The sequence below is a fragment of the Lagopus leucura genome, unplaced genomic scaffold (assembly GCF_019238085.1).
Source record: "Lagopus leucura isolate 7727_CA_CO unplaced genomic scaffold, USGS_WTPT01 Super-Scaffold_100008, whole genome shotgun sequence".
NCBI lineage: Eukaryota > Metazoa > Chordata > Aves > Galliformes > Phasianidae > Lagopus > Lagopus leucura.
This window is the reverse complement of record NW_024962265.1, coordinates 8,300,023-8,310,331: the sequence shown is the minus strand read 5'-3', so window position 1 is coordinate 8,310,331 and position 10,309 is coordinate 8,300,023.

Here is a 10,309-nt window from a genome sequence, read left to right as displayed (position 1 = left end):
AATTCTGATTATATTGTATTACAGTGTGTTATCTTGCTTTCCGATAATTTACTTAGTAAATTAGTTTGTTTCTCCTCAGATCGTTGCCGCTGTTTTTAATTATTTTGGGGTCCCTTGTTTCTTTTTTTCAGGAGGCGCGGATCTGCGGATCCCTCCGCCCCGCTTGTCACGGAACCGGGCCGAATCAGCCCATAAACCATTGACACTTTATCTCAATTTCAGAGAGAAAAAAGTGGCAGAACTCTGTGTAAGACAATACAAGTGATTTTATTCTAATATGTTTTTCTTGAAACTCACTCTACTGTTTGATTCACCAAATCATACTGTTGTTTGCTGAGGTTTTTTTGTATGTAAAATTAATGTAAATTATTCATTGATGTAACAGTAAAGAAAGTACAATAATTTATATCAAATTAACAGATGCTATTGAAAACTGAAGTAAGTATTGTTTCAGGAGTCCCAGGCAAAAAAGAAGATAAAAGTGATGTGTCAGATAGGATGATCTGATAATCTGTACAATTTAAGCTAGCAGTGGCAAAATAAATCCTAGGTAATTAAATTGATATTACTGATAGGTTTAGTTCTTTAAATATGGATGGCAAACACAGACTTCCTTTAAGGTTAGATGTTTGATAGTTTCAGAAATGTTTCTTACTTTTTACCCCCAAGAATCACATTACTTTTAAAGAAGACTACTCAAGTATTTTTTATAGAGAACTATTTAGTTTGTCATCTTCAGCTTCTACTTTTGTTCTGATTTCTAAGGATGGTAAGAAATATATCGATGTGTTTTCCTTCCTATGTGTCTTCTTAATAATTCTGAATACATTGACCAGTTTTATCTAAATCTGACAGGCTGATAAATATTTCAACTATATGCTATGGGATTCATACAGCATAAAGTTTGGTAGAGACCTACAACATTTACAATGAAACTCAGAAAAAGATTTCAACTTTTCAGTAATATGGAAATCTACTAATGAAATTATCCCTATTTCCACCAGTTCTTTTTATCCCCATTGTCTATTTTGTTAGACAGTCTGTAATTTTTATGCTGCCAAGTTTACAATAAGTTTCCCTGTTATATGCCAGTATACATTTCTATGTTAGTTAAAATAAAAATGGGTGAGTTTCTTTCTCAATAATTCACACTGCTCAACTTCAGCGATACTTAAAATTTCTTTCAATTTTGTCTGCCAAGAGTCATTTGAATTCTTTTAGAAGTTATATATATGAGTTTTTTGCAAGGCCCAAAGTCTGCAATTGTGATATACATCATTGTATTAACATTGTTGCATATTAAAAGACCTATTTATACAATTTTGTTTGTTTGTTTTGTTGTTGTGTTTGGTTGGTTTTGGTTTTGGTTTTTTGTTTTTTTTTTGTTTTGTTTTGTTTTGTAAACTGAGAAAGTTACTGGAAATAATTTGCATTACTATACTTGGGCACTGAGAAATTAAATTCTAATAATTATGCAAATCAAATGCATATTGCAGCTGCTTAACCTTTTTTTTTTTAATTACATTCACCAATACTGTTTTAAGTAGTTTTTAGAGAAGATGATTTAAAGATATGTGCCTAAAGCAGCCAGTGATAATTCATCACTTTTGCTACGAATCAGACTTCTTATCAACATTGATAAGAAAGTAAAAATTTTACTAATGATATAACGTAGAAAGACTAATCACAGAATTTCATGAAGAATTGCAGTCAAGCCAAAACTGAAAGCAAAATAATTGGCTTACCCAAGCCCAAATGATTAAGCTTTTTCAGGGAGCAAACATCTGTTCCTCAGCTTAGGGTTTAATCATTCTACCAACATTCTTCTTTTACATCACTGTCCATAGCAACACTTCCTAAAAATGCCACAAGAACTGGAAGGCAGTCAAAGAATTAAGAATGCACTCTTTCAGATGGAGGTAACTCATGCATGATGGAAACATTCTAGCTATGAAATGCAACATTGTGAAGAAATTACTGACTGGAAACTACTGGATTTCTAATTAATAGAATAGCTTGCAAAATGTTGCTTGACAGACATGAAATGTATACTGATTTTTATTTATTTATTTATTTTTTAAATCATACTTAGGTGACTTGCTGACATTAAGGAAACATAAAAATCCTCCTGTGAGTAATACAAGTTTACATGACTTATGGTGGAAGTAAGAAATCATTATGGACTGATAGGAAAGACACAGGGAAAGTATTACAGACACCTACCAAATATTTCTTATCAACATGTTTCAGGTTTGCATATAAAGAGAAGTACAAGAAACAGGTAGATGTGAAGTCTTAGTGCATAAATAAAATTCAATGTTAACTTTAGGTACTTTTTGATTATATTTTTTCAATCTTCGATTCACATGGGATCTTAAGTTTCATAACATTTTTACTCAGAAAATTCCAGCACATAAAACTGTATTATAGTAATTTTAAAACTACCTACTTACCCTGTTATACAGCCTGTTATATAGATGGTACAAAGTTTTTGTTCTATATTCATAAGATCTTGAACAGATCATCAATATTCTAAGACTCTGCAGTAGAATATCTTTATAGGAAATTTGTGCAAAAAATAATAATATTTCTATGATTACAAAGTAAACCTTCAGAATGCTCTAAAAATCATATGTAAATAACTATCTGTACAGTTTTAAGAAGTGTCTGTGGAAACTGTACACAGTCTTGATTCACATTCTCTGCTTGCTTATTTAGCAAAAACACATTCCTAGCTGGTATCATCACACTACAGAAACCACTGTTATTATGTTTTGTTTCAGAATCACAAGCTTTTAGCAATTTTAAATTTTAATTAAAATATAATTTAAAGTATTTTCCATAGAGTTTCATGTTGAACTTATGCTCTGACTTGCACAATATTTACAGGAATTTTACACACTACTCTACGTGAATTACAGTACAAATTGTGTATTCTACAAACTGCTAACAGCAAAGAAACAGTAACTATGTCTTTGACATCAAAATAAAAATCACAAGCTTGAATGTGCCTATTGAATTATTCATGTTCCCTTTCATTTTAATAAAAAATCTGGAATTTGCAGAATGGCTGCCTTTTGCTCTGTAAGTGCTAGAGAACCTGGGAAACCTGGGCAGAGAACTTATATGCCACTTGCTGAAAGTGTAATTTTGATTTAAAGCCAACACACAAGGTAGAAAATTAATTAATAAATAAATAAAAGTAAATAAATAAATACTTTATCAGAAATAAAATGCTTTTATCCTAGCTGGACCACTTTATTCACTTTTTGGGACTTACTGCCTCAGGCTGTTCCAACAAGTTTTTGAGTAGTTATTACATCTTCTCTAGATGCCATTTTGTTAGATCAACCTTTGGTCCTTGAAAGATCTTATTTTTATTCATTTTCTGAATCAAGCCACCAATACATCCTCCTAGGATATCCTAATACAGCCTTCAGTATTAAACAAAGGATATTGTTCATGTTTTCCACGAGTTTTGTTTTCCAAATAAAAGTATTGACCTTCTATCACTATCTAGCTTGAACACAAATTCATTGCAAAGCATCTGTGAAAAGCAAAGGAGTTCTCTTCAGTAGCAAACTGAAAATGAAGAGCCTCATGAGCTCTGTCTGTTAGCAGGACTGCATTTTCAGTTTATTTATAGCCAGCTAAAATGAATGCTTTTATTTCAGCTTTATTCCTTGTTACCGGAATTCATAAATGATCATGAAAGCACAAATTAACTGATTTTGTCATTTTCCAGGGGGATTTTTATTCCTAATCACAGCATGAGTGCCAAATTTTGTTTTGTTTTCCTTTTTTATTGAACTCAAATAGTTAATCTAGAAAGCACAGGGAGTTAATTACTACGAGGTGGTAGCAAGACTTTGTCCTTGAAGAGGATGGAATGTGTTTTTTTCACATTTTACAAGGAAATGTTTTCTGTGATTACTCCTTCATTCTAAAAGAAAATAAATTGTTTAAAGGAGTTACTTACCCAGTTGTAACAAAAATGTGAATTCAGTTAGTTGGAAACAAAAATAAAGCAAAAGCATTTCTGTGCTTTACTTTGGAAACCCACTCTGAGCCTTATGGCTCAGTTTGTAAGTGTCTTATAACCTGACAGGAAAACTTACTGCATGATTTGACCACTGAAAGTTGTTCTCTGATTAACCTTCACAGCTATGAGATCTTACCAGGAATTAGGATGTGGCAAGCATATGGTTGCAGATAGACCTCAAAACTGCAGCAGGGAGGGTCTATTTCTTGGCTACTGACTTTTCTGTTCTGTGGAATGGATCTCTATTGTACATCAGTCACTCCTTGAAAGTGGGAACAGTCCAAACATCTCCCCTGTGAAGTGCTCACAGATGCATGGATGAAACATGTTTAAAAAGAATAACTCAGTAATGAATGCAAGCTGCTGCATGTCACCTTCATATTGATCAGGGAGGATTATGTTGGCTTCAAAGCTATGGCTTAAACTAACTAAAATCAAGTCTGAAACAAACAGTAAGAATTTCTCTGCATTTTCCCAGCTTGTTTTTAACTCCTCATAGATTAAATCTTGTAGTTGTCTCAATTCCTGAGTAGTTAAGTACTGAGATCCCTTCATTCATGACATATGGTGTATTATCTCCTTTCAGCTGTAGATATGGGCTACCAGAAATTACATGTGGAAATTATCCCTCTATATATCAAATTAAGGTATGAAGGTCTCTTTCCTGACATAGAACACAGCAATGTGATGATTTTTCAAAGAAGGTTTTGATGGCAGCACAGGAACTGAGCTTGGCCTGGAATAATCAGAAGGCTGTTCCAGACCTACAGGGTGGCACAGTGAAAGAGGTGCAAAATGCTCAGTGAGTTCAGATGACAAAGAAAGCAGTCAGAAGAGGAGAGCTGGCAGGCTGCAGAGAGCAGGAAGAGGTGAGGAGGGCAGCGGTGTAACCGGGAATGGAACTGTGAAGTGTTTTGAAAGTGAGGAAGAGAAGCTTGGACTTGAGATGTAAGGAAATAAGGACAGAGCAAGATAGAAAATCTTTGCAGCTGTATTTTGAATGGAATGAAAGGACATGAAAAAAATGAGAAAAACAGATACTGCTCATGCAGTGATACTTCATTTATGTGATCCCCACAGATGTGGTTCACCATCCTTTGAACTTTATCTTTTTCATATACTGCACTTTGGTCAAATCTTGCAAAAGCACTGCTGCTGAAGACAAACTTCATTCTACTGCATTGCAGTGCCAGACAGTGGTGTAACTTCCATCTAATCATCTTCGATCTAATCATGTTTTCATATTATCATTTAAAACATCAGCTAGCCATTCATATCTGAAAATTAAATAAAGTTATTCTGTCTACCACCTCACCTTCTTCACTACTTATTGTGCAGAACGATGTGTAGGTTCTTATGCCAGAGCTGCCTACACAGTACTCAAACAGCTTGGGGTAGATTTAAGAATTTTCACCAAGGGTAAAATATTTACCTTTTACATATTTACCTTTATTTGGAAATATCCAATGTATAGCTCTGTATCACTTTTGCTGTATAACGCAGCAATGTATGAATACTGCTCTTTCATTTACTCTCATTCTTTCCAGATACACATCTTATCATGTTGAAAGTTCGGAATTACATCTGGGTCTTCCTTCAGAGACCTGTATCACAGGATTTTCCTGCAACAAACTTCAGATTTATCTGGGAATCCTCTTTCTCACTCTGTGTACATTCATCTTCAAGATCTTACTTCAGCTTTTAAGAAAAGTGGTTAAAAGACTAATGGGTTACTGTGAACTCTTCTTCTGATAACTAATTGCTAAGGTACATGATAACATCAAAAGGAAGATAATCCTGGCCTCCTTTCTTCTTACTCAAAGGGAAGCGAAAACATCAGACGTTCAGCATTTATCAATCTATCGTCTGTTGACCAGCAAAGAATCCATCCAAAAGGAGAGCTCTGATGTCTAGGATCCAGGGAGATAAATAACAGTGCAGTAAAATTCTGGTATTCAAACAGATGTATTCCCAACAGAAGTAAATGCTGCATTTCAGTTTAATCACAGCTTTTGGGATATCTGATATTTTCTCTAACACTTCAGCTTCTAGAGTAATATTTGTATATATGAATCTCAGCTTTCATATTAAAAAAAAAAAAAAAAAGCTTGGCACTCATGGTTGTAAAGAAGATGGGGAAATGCTTGCTGTAAAGTCTGAAATAGTTGCAGAAGGCAAATAAAATTTTACATATGATCATGCAAATATATTTTTTTGAAACCAAGCTCGTTATTATTCATAGGCTAACACATTCCTTTTGAGTGCCTGAGGTCAACAGTGCTGTAAATGACACAATATTTCATCTTTAGAAGATTAACATAAATCAAAAAGGATAGGAAGTAGTGCAGAAAGGATGGAGAACGAGGCAGGAAAAACACCGATACTCTTATGTACCCTTTCCGCAGTCATTTGTGTTTGGCGTAACTGAGTAAGTGAAGCAATCTGAAGACATTAGAATTGACAGTAGAAGTGTCTGAACAGCTTTAGAGAAGAAAATAAAATGTTTTTTGTGGATAGATTTGCAGAGAGCAGCATATATGAGCCAGTGTTGGAGAAACTGCAAATATAGATGACCAAGTTATTAAGGATGACATCATTGCTGTGGGAGAAAATGAGAGTCTACATATTAATTTATCTGCTTTAGGTATGTGTCTAAAGCTGACATAGATCAAAGCTCTTTTTGATTTAGGCAGAAGAGATTAATGCTACAACACACAATACAAAGACATAAAATACATTCCTATGTATTATATATATGTGCAGAATGAGAATGTTTTAACTCTGGTGAAGAGTGTAGCTAAAATTTTCATATGAAAAATGTATGATTTCAAAATTTTCCTTCCATAAAGAATGTATGTACGTATACACCAAAAGGGATAGGTATTCAGGAATTAAGAACACACAGTATCATGTCAGTTTACACCCCCAGCTCACATTCAAGTACAAATTCGTCATTACTCCATTGCCTGTATAGTGGTTTGTATGCAAACTGTATTCTGGAAAAGCCAAACATGCTCTCTGTCAAATCTCAGCCCTATAGAATGTATGGACATTCAAGTCACTTAGGTCTAAAATCTCAAAACAAATCATGAGTGTAAACCAGCCAAATTTAAGGACAATGTAGGTGTATCTTAAATTATCTTAGCCAGAATTACTTTCTAGTGGCAGCCTTGTAATATAGAAGGTATATGAGAACCTGGAGATCCTCTGCTCATCCTCCATGAACTTCTTCAGGACACATATGCAAGTGAAATACAATTCACATCTCCTGATTTCTTTACCGTATCTCAAACAAGAGAAACCATGGTAACAATGAAACATTACAACCACATTACTCTTTCACCAGAACTGGCGGAGCTGTCAGTGATAGTGCCTGGATTGCGTACAGCGCCTGCGGGCAGTGCATAACATCCACTGTGCAAGGTGGCCTCTGAAGAGTCTATTTCTTGGCCTTTTCAAGTCTCCGTGGAATAATGCATGGCATATACAAGCCCTCAGTTTTTAAATGTTCTTCAAATACATTTTTTCAAACTTTCTTTTAACTAGTTCAACAGTCAGTAAAACTAAAATGCAAAGCTATTAAGTACAAAGCATTGGAGCCCAGTAAATACAAAACAGGTCTATTCTTTTACTGGGGAATCTTCAGAGTTTATTATCATAGTACCACATTATTCATAGCTTATATTTATTCTTCAAATTATTTTATTCTTCAGAAAATAATTCACTTTCTACTTGTTTGTAATGAAACTTGCCTTCAGCTGGTCCACCATTTGCTTCTTTATTAACTATTCATTTCTAAGCACTTCAGTCTAGTAAGATTTTCATTCTCTATCCCTTTGCTTCTGAACATTGCTATTTAAAATGAAGAGCCAAGTTACAACACTAGTTTATTTTGTACCTGTTTTTATATATGTAATGTCAAAGAAATACAATGCAAGATGTAGCCTAAAAGATTGAATTCTGGCATGTTCTTGAATAATGAGCATTGAGTTTAACAATACACTAATAAATCAGGACAAGCAACAGCACTGGGATTCACTTGCCCTTGTGACAGACAACTTTTGGAAACATATTTAGCCCCTATATCACCTGAGAACATATTCTCTACCTGGCACCATGCAATTGAAATGGAACATAATTTAGTCTGGAAAATTAAATACTGTCATGTCAGCATCACAATGATTTAGACTTGCTTGAATGCATGTGCACATGCTTTTTATTAGCTTCAGTGTAAGAGTGCTGTTTCATGTAAAGAAGCCTGAGGTAGAGCTTAAAAAAAACCAGGTTCCTGAATTTTCCAGGGGTCTGTTGGTTATCCTTAGGAAACACTCTGATACCTTCTGTTTTCTATCTATGTTACATGAAAATTATATCACTCTCTGTTATGCTGCTTTAAGATCAATGGATGAAGTTAATCAGTGGTGAGAAAACAAAACAAAACAAAAAACAAAAAACAAAAAAAAAAGAAAACCTGATAAGAATCATTAAATTAGAGTCTTAGCTTCCTTAATAACTTAGTGTCACCAAAATAAGTAACAAATTGCTTAATATTCTTTGTTTTCGAAAGCAATCCTTCAAAAAGACAAGCAGATTTCCCCTAAAATTTTTTTCGTTATCTCACGAAGTACCACAACCTGGTATGCTACATTTATACTGTCTACACTTTCAAATCTAGCTTGACTGAACTTGCATAAAATCATCCTTATTCTACAGACTGGGATAGTATCAAATTTAGGTTTGGCACGCAATACCGAATTTAACCTGTGACAAAATATATGTTTGGATAGAGTTTTGTCTTTTGTTTAGATGCTTATCTTGAAAAGTATGGATTCAGTAAATGTGACCTTTTCTCGAGGCTGGCCAGAGTTAGAAATATGAAATGTGGTTTATGATATCTCTGCTCTCCCTTGATCTTAATGCCAGTTTGGCTGCTAACATATATTAGAAAATCTTCAACAAACGTGTGTAGTTATATATAGCCCCAGAGGGTGCATATGAAACACTGGGGATATTCATTATTTCGAAATGATCTAACTGTGCCTCCAGCTATATGCTCTACATTAGACAGTATGTGGGAATCATCTGGCCAAACGTAGCTGCATACAGAAGGAGTCATTTAGATCTTGTTTATAGTCAATTGAGTGAACTAGATACTTGTAGGTTATGGTTCATTTCAGCCTGCAGGAGACATCTAAGACAGATCAGATAAGTTGCACCCTAGAAGTGCCAGAACATGCTTCCAATATGAGTTTGTGTAGACAAAAAATTTAATTGAAGACCAGAGGGTGTTAGGGAGAGAAAGAAACAGCTAATTTTGCACTGACTATTTTAGGATAAAAGTTAAATCCTCCCTGGAGATCCCCACTTCTTTTCTTTAATGAAGAAGGCATCCTGGGGTGTTGGTCTTGGGTAATAATATTCATCTGGAATTCTAAGGTGGTAGCATGAGTCCTGCTTTGGGACAAAGTTTGCCAAAGTTGGCCAAATATGCAAATCTAATGGAAGTTTGTTGGAGCAGATGAGCTGTTTTGTTAATTGAAATGTCAAGAAAAAATAAGAAATTAGATTATAAGATATTCAGAGCACCTCCAGAAAATATTACATATCAAACTGCCAAGATAAATAATTAAAGATCTCACATCTTTACATTACAATTCTGTGATATGTATCACACAAAATCTCTAGAAAAGAAACCCATTCTACTGAGAAACTTTTCAGAACTATAAGGGGAAAAGGAAAAAGAAAAAAAGGAAAAAAAAGGCATCACACTAAAAGACATGAAGGTAGTGTAGTAAAAGATCTATTCCAAAATCCTGAAAAAGGAAAATCACACAGCATATGTTAATTTTGATGGCAAAGTAATCTTCACTTTCCAGAGGAAATGATAGAGGAAGAAAACTTTAAACAGAAAATTCTGCCTCAGGCAAAAACAATTTATTCCACTTCTGGCAGTAGCTTTTTAAATGTCTGTTTTGTTTTATTTTTCATGCATCAGTTAATGAGATTTCTTTCTTTTTCCCAGACTACTTACTTCAGGTTTCTTTCTTTTTTTTCTTGTTCTTTTTTTTTTTTTTTTTTCCCCCCCCCCGAATGTACTGAGCTTTTGGCATTTTGAATAAAAAGAAGGGAAAGAAATAAATAACTATTTTAAATTAGTTTTTATTTAAGAAGTGAATGACAGAGGAGGTTGAATAGGACAATGGAGAAAAAAAGTCTATAATCAAAGTATTTAAATGCTCAGGATTCATAGAGGTGCGACTGGGTGTT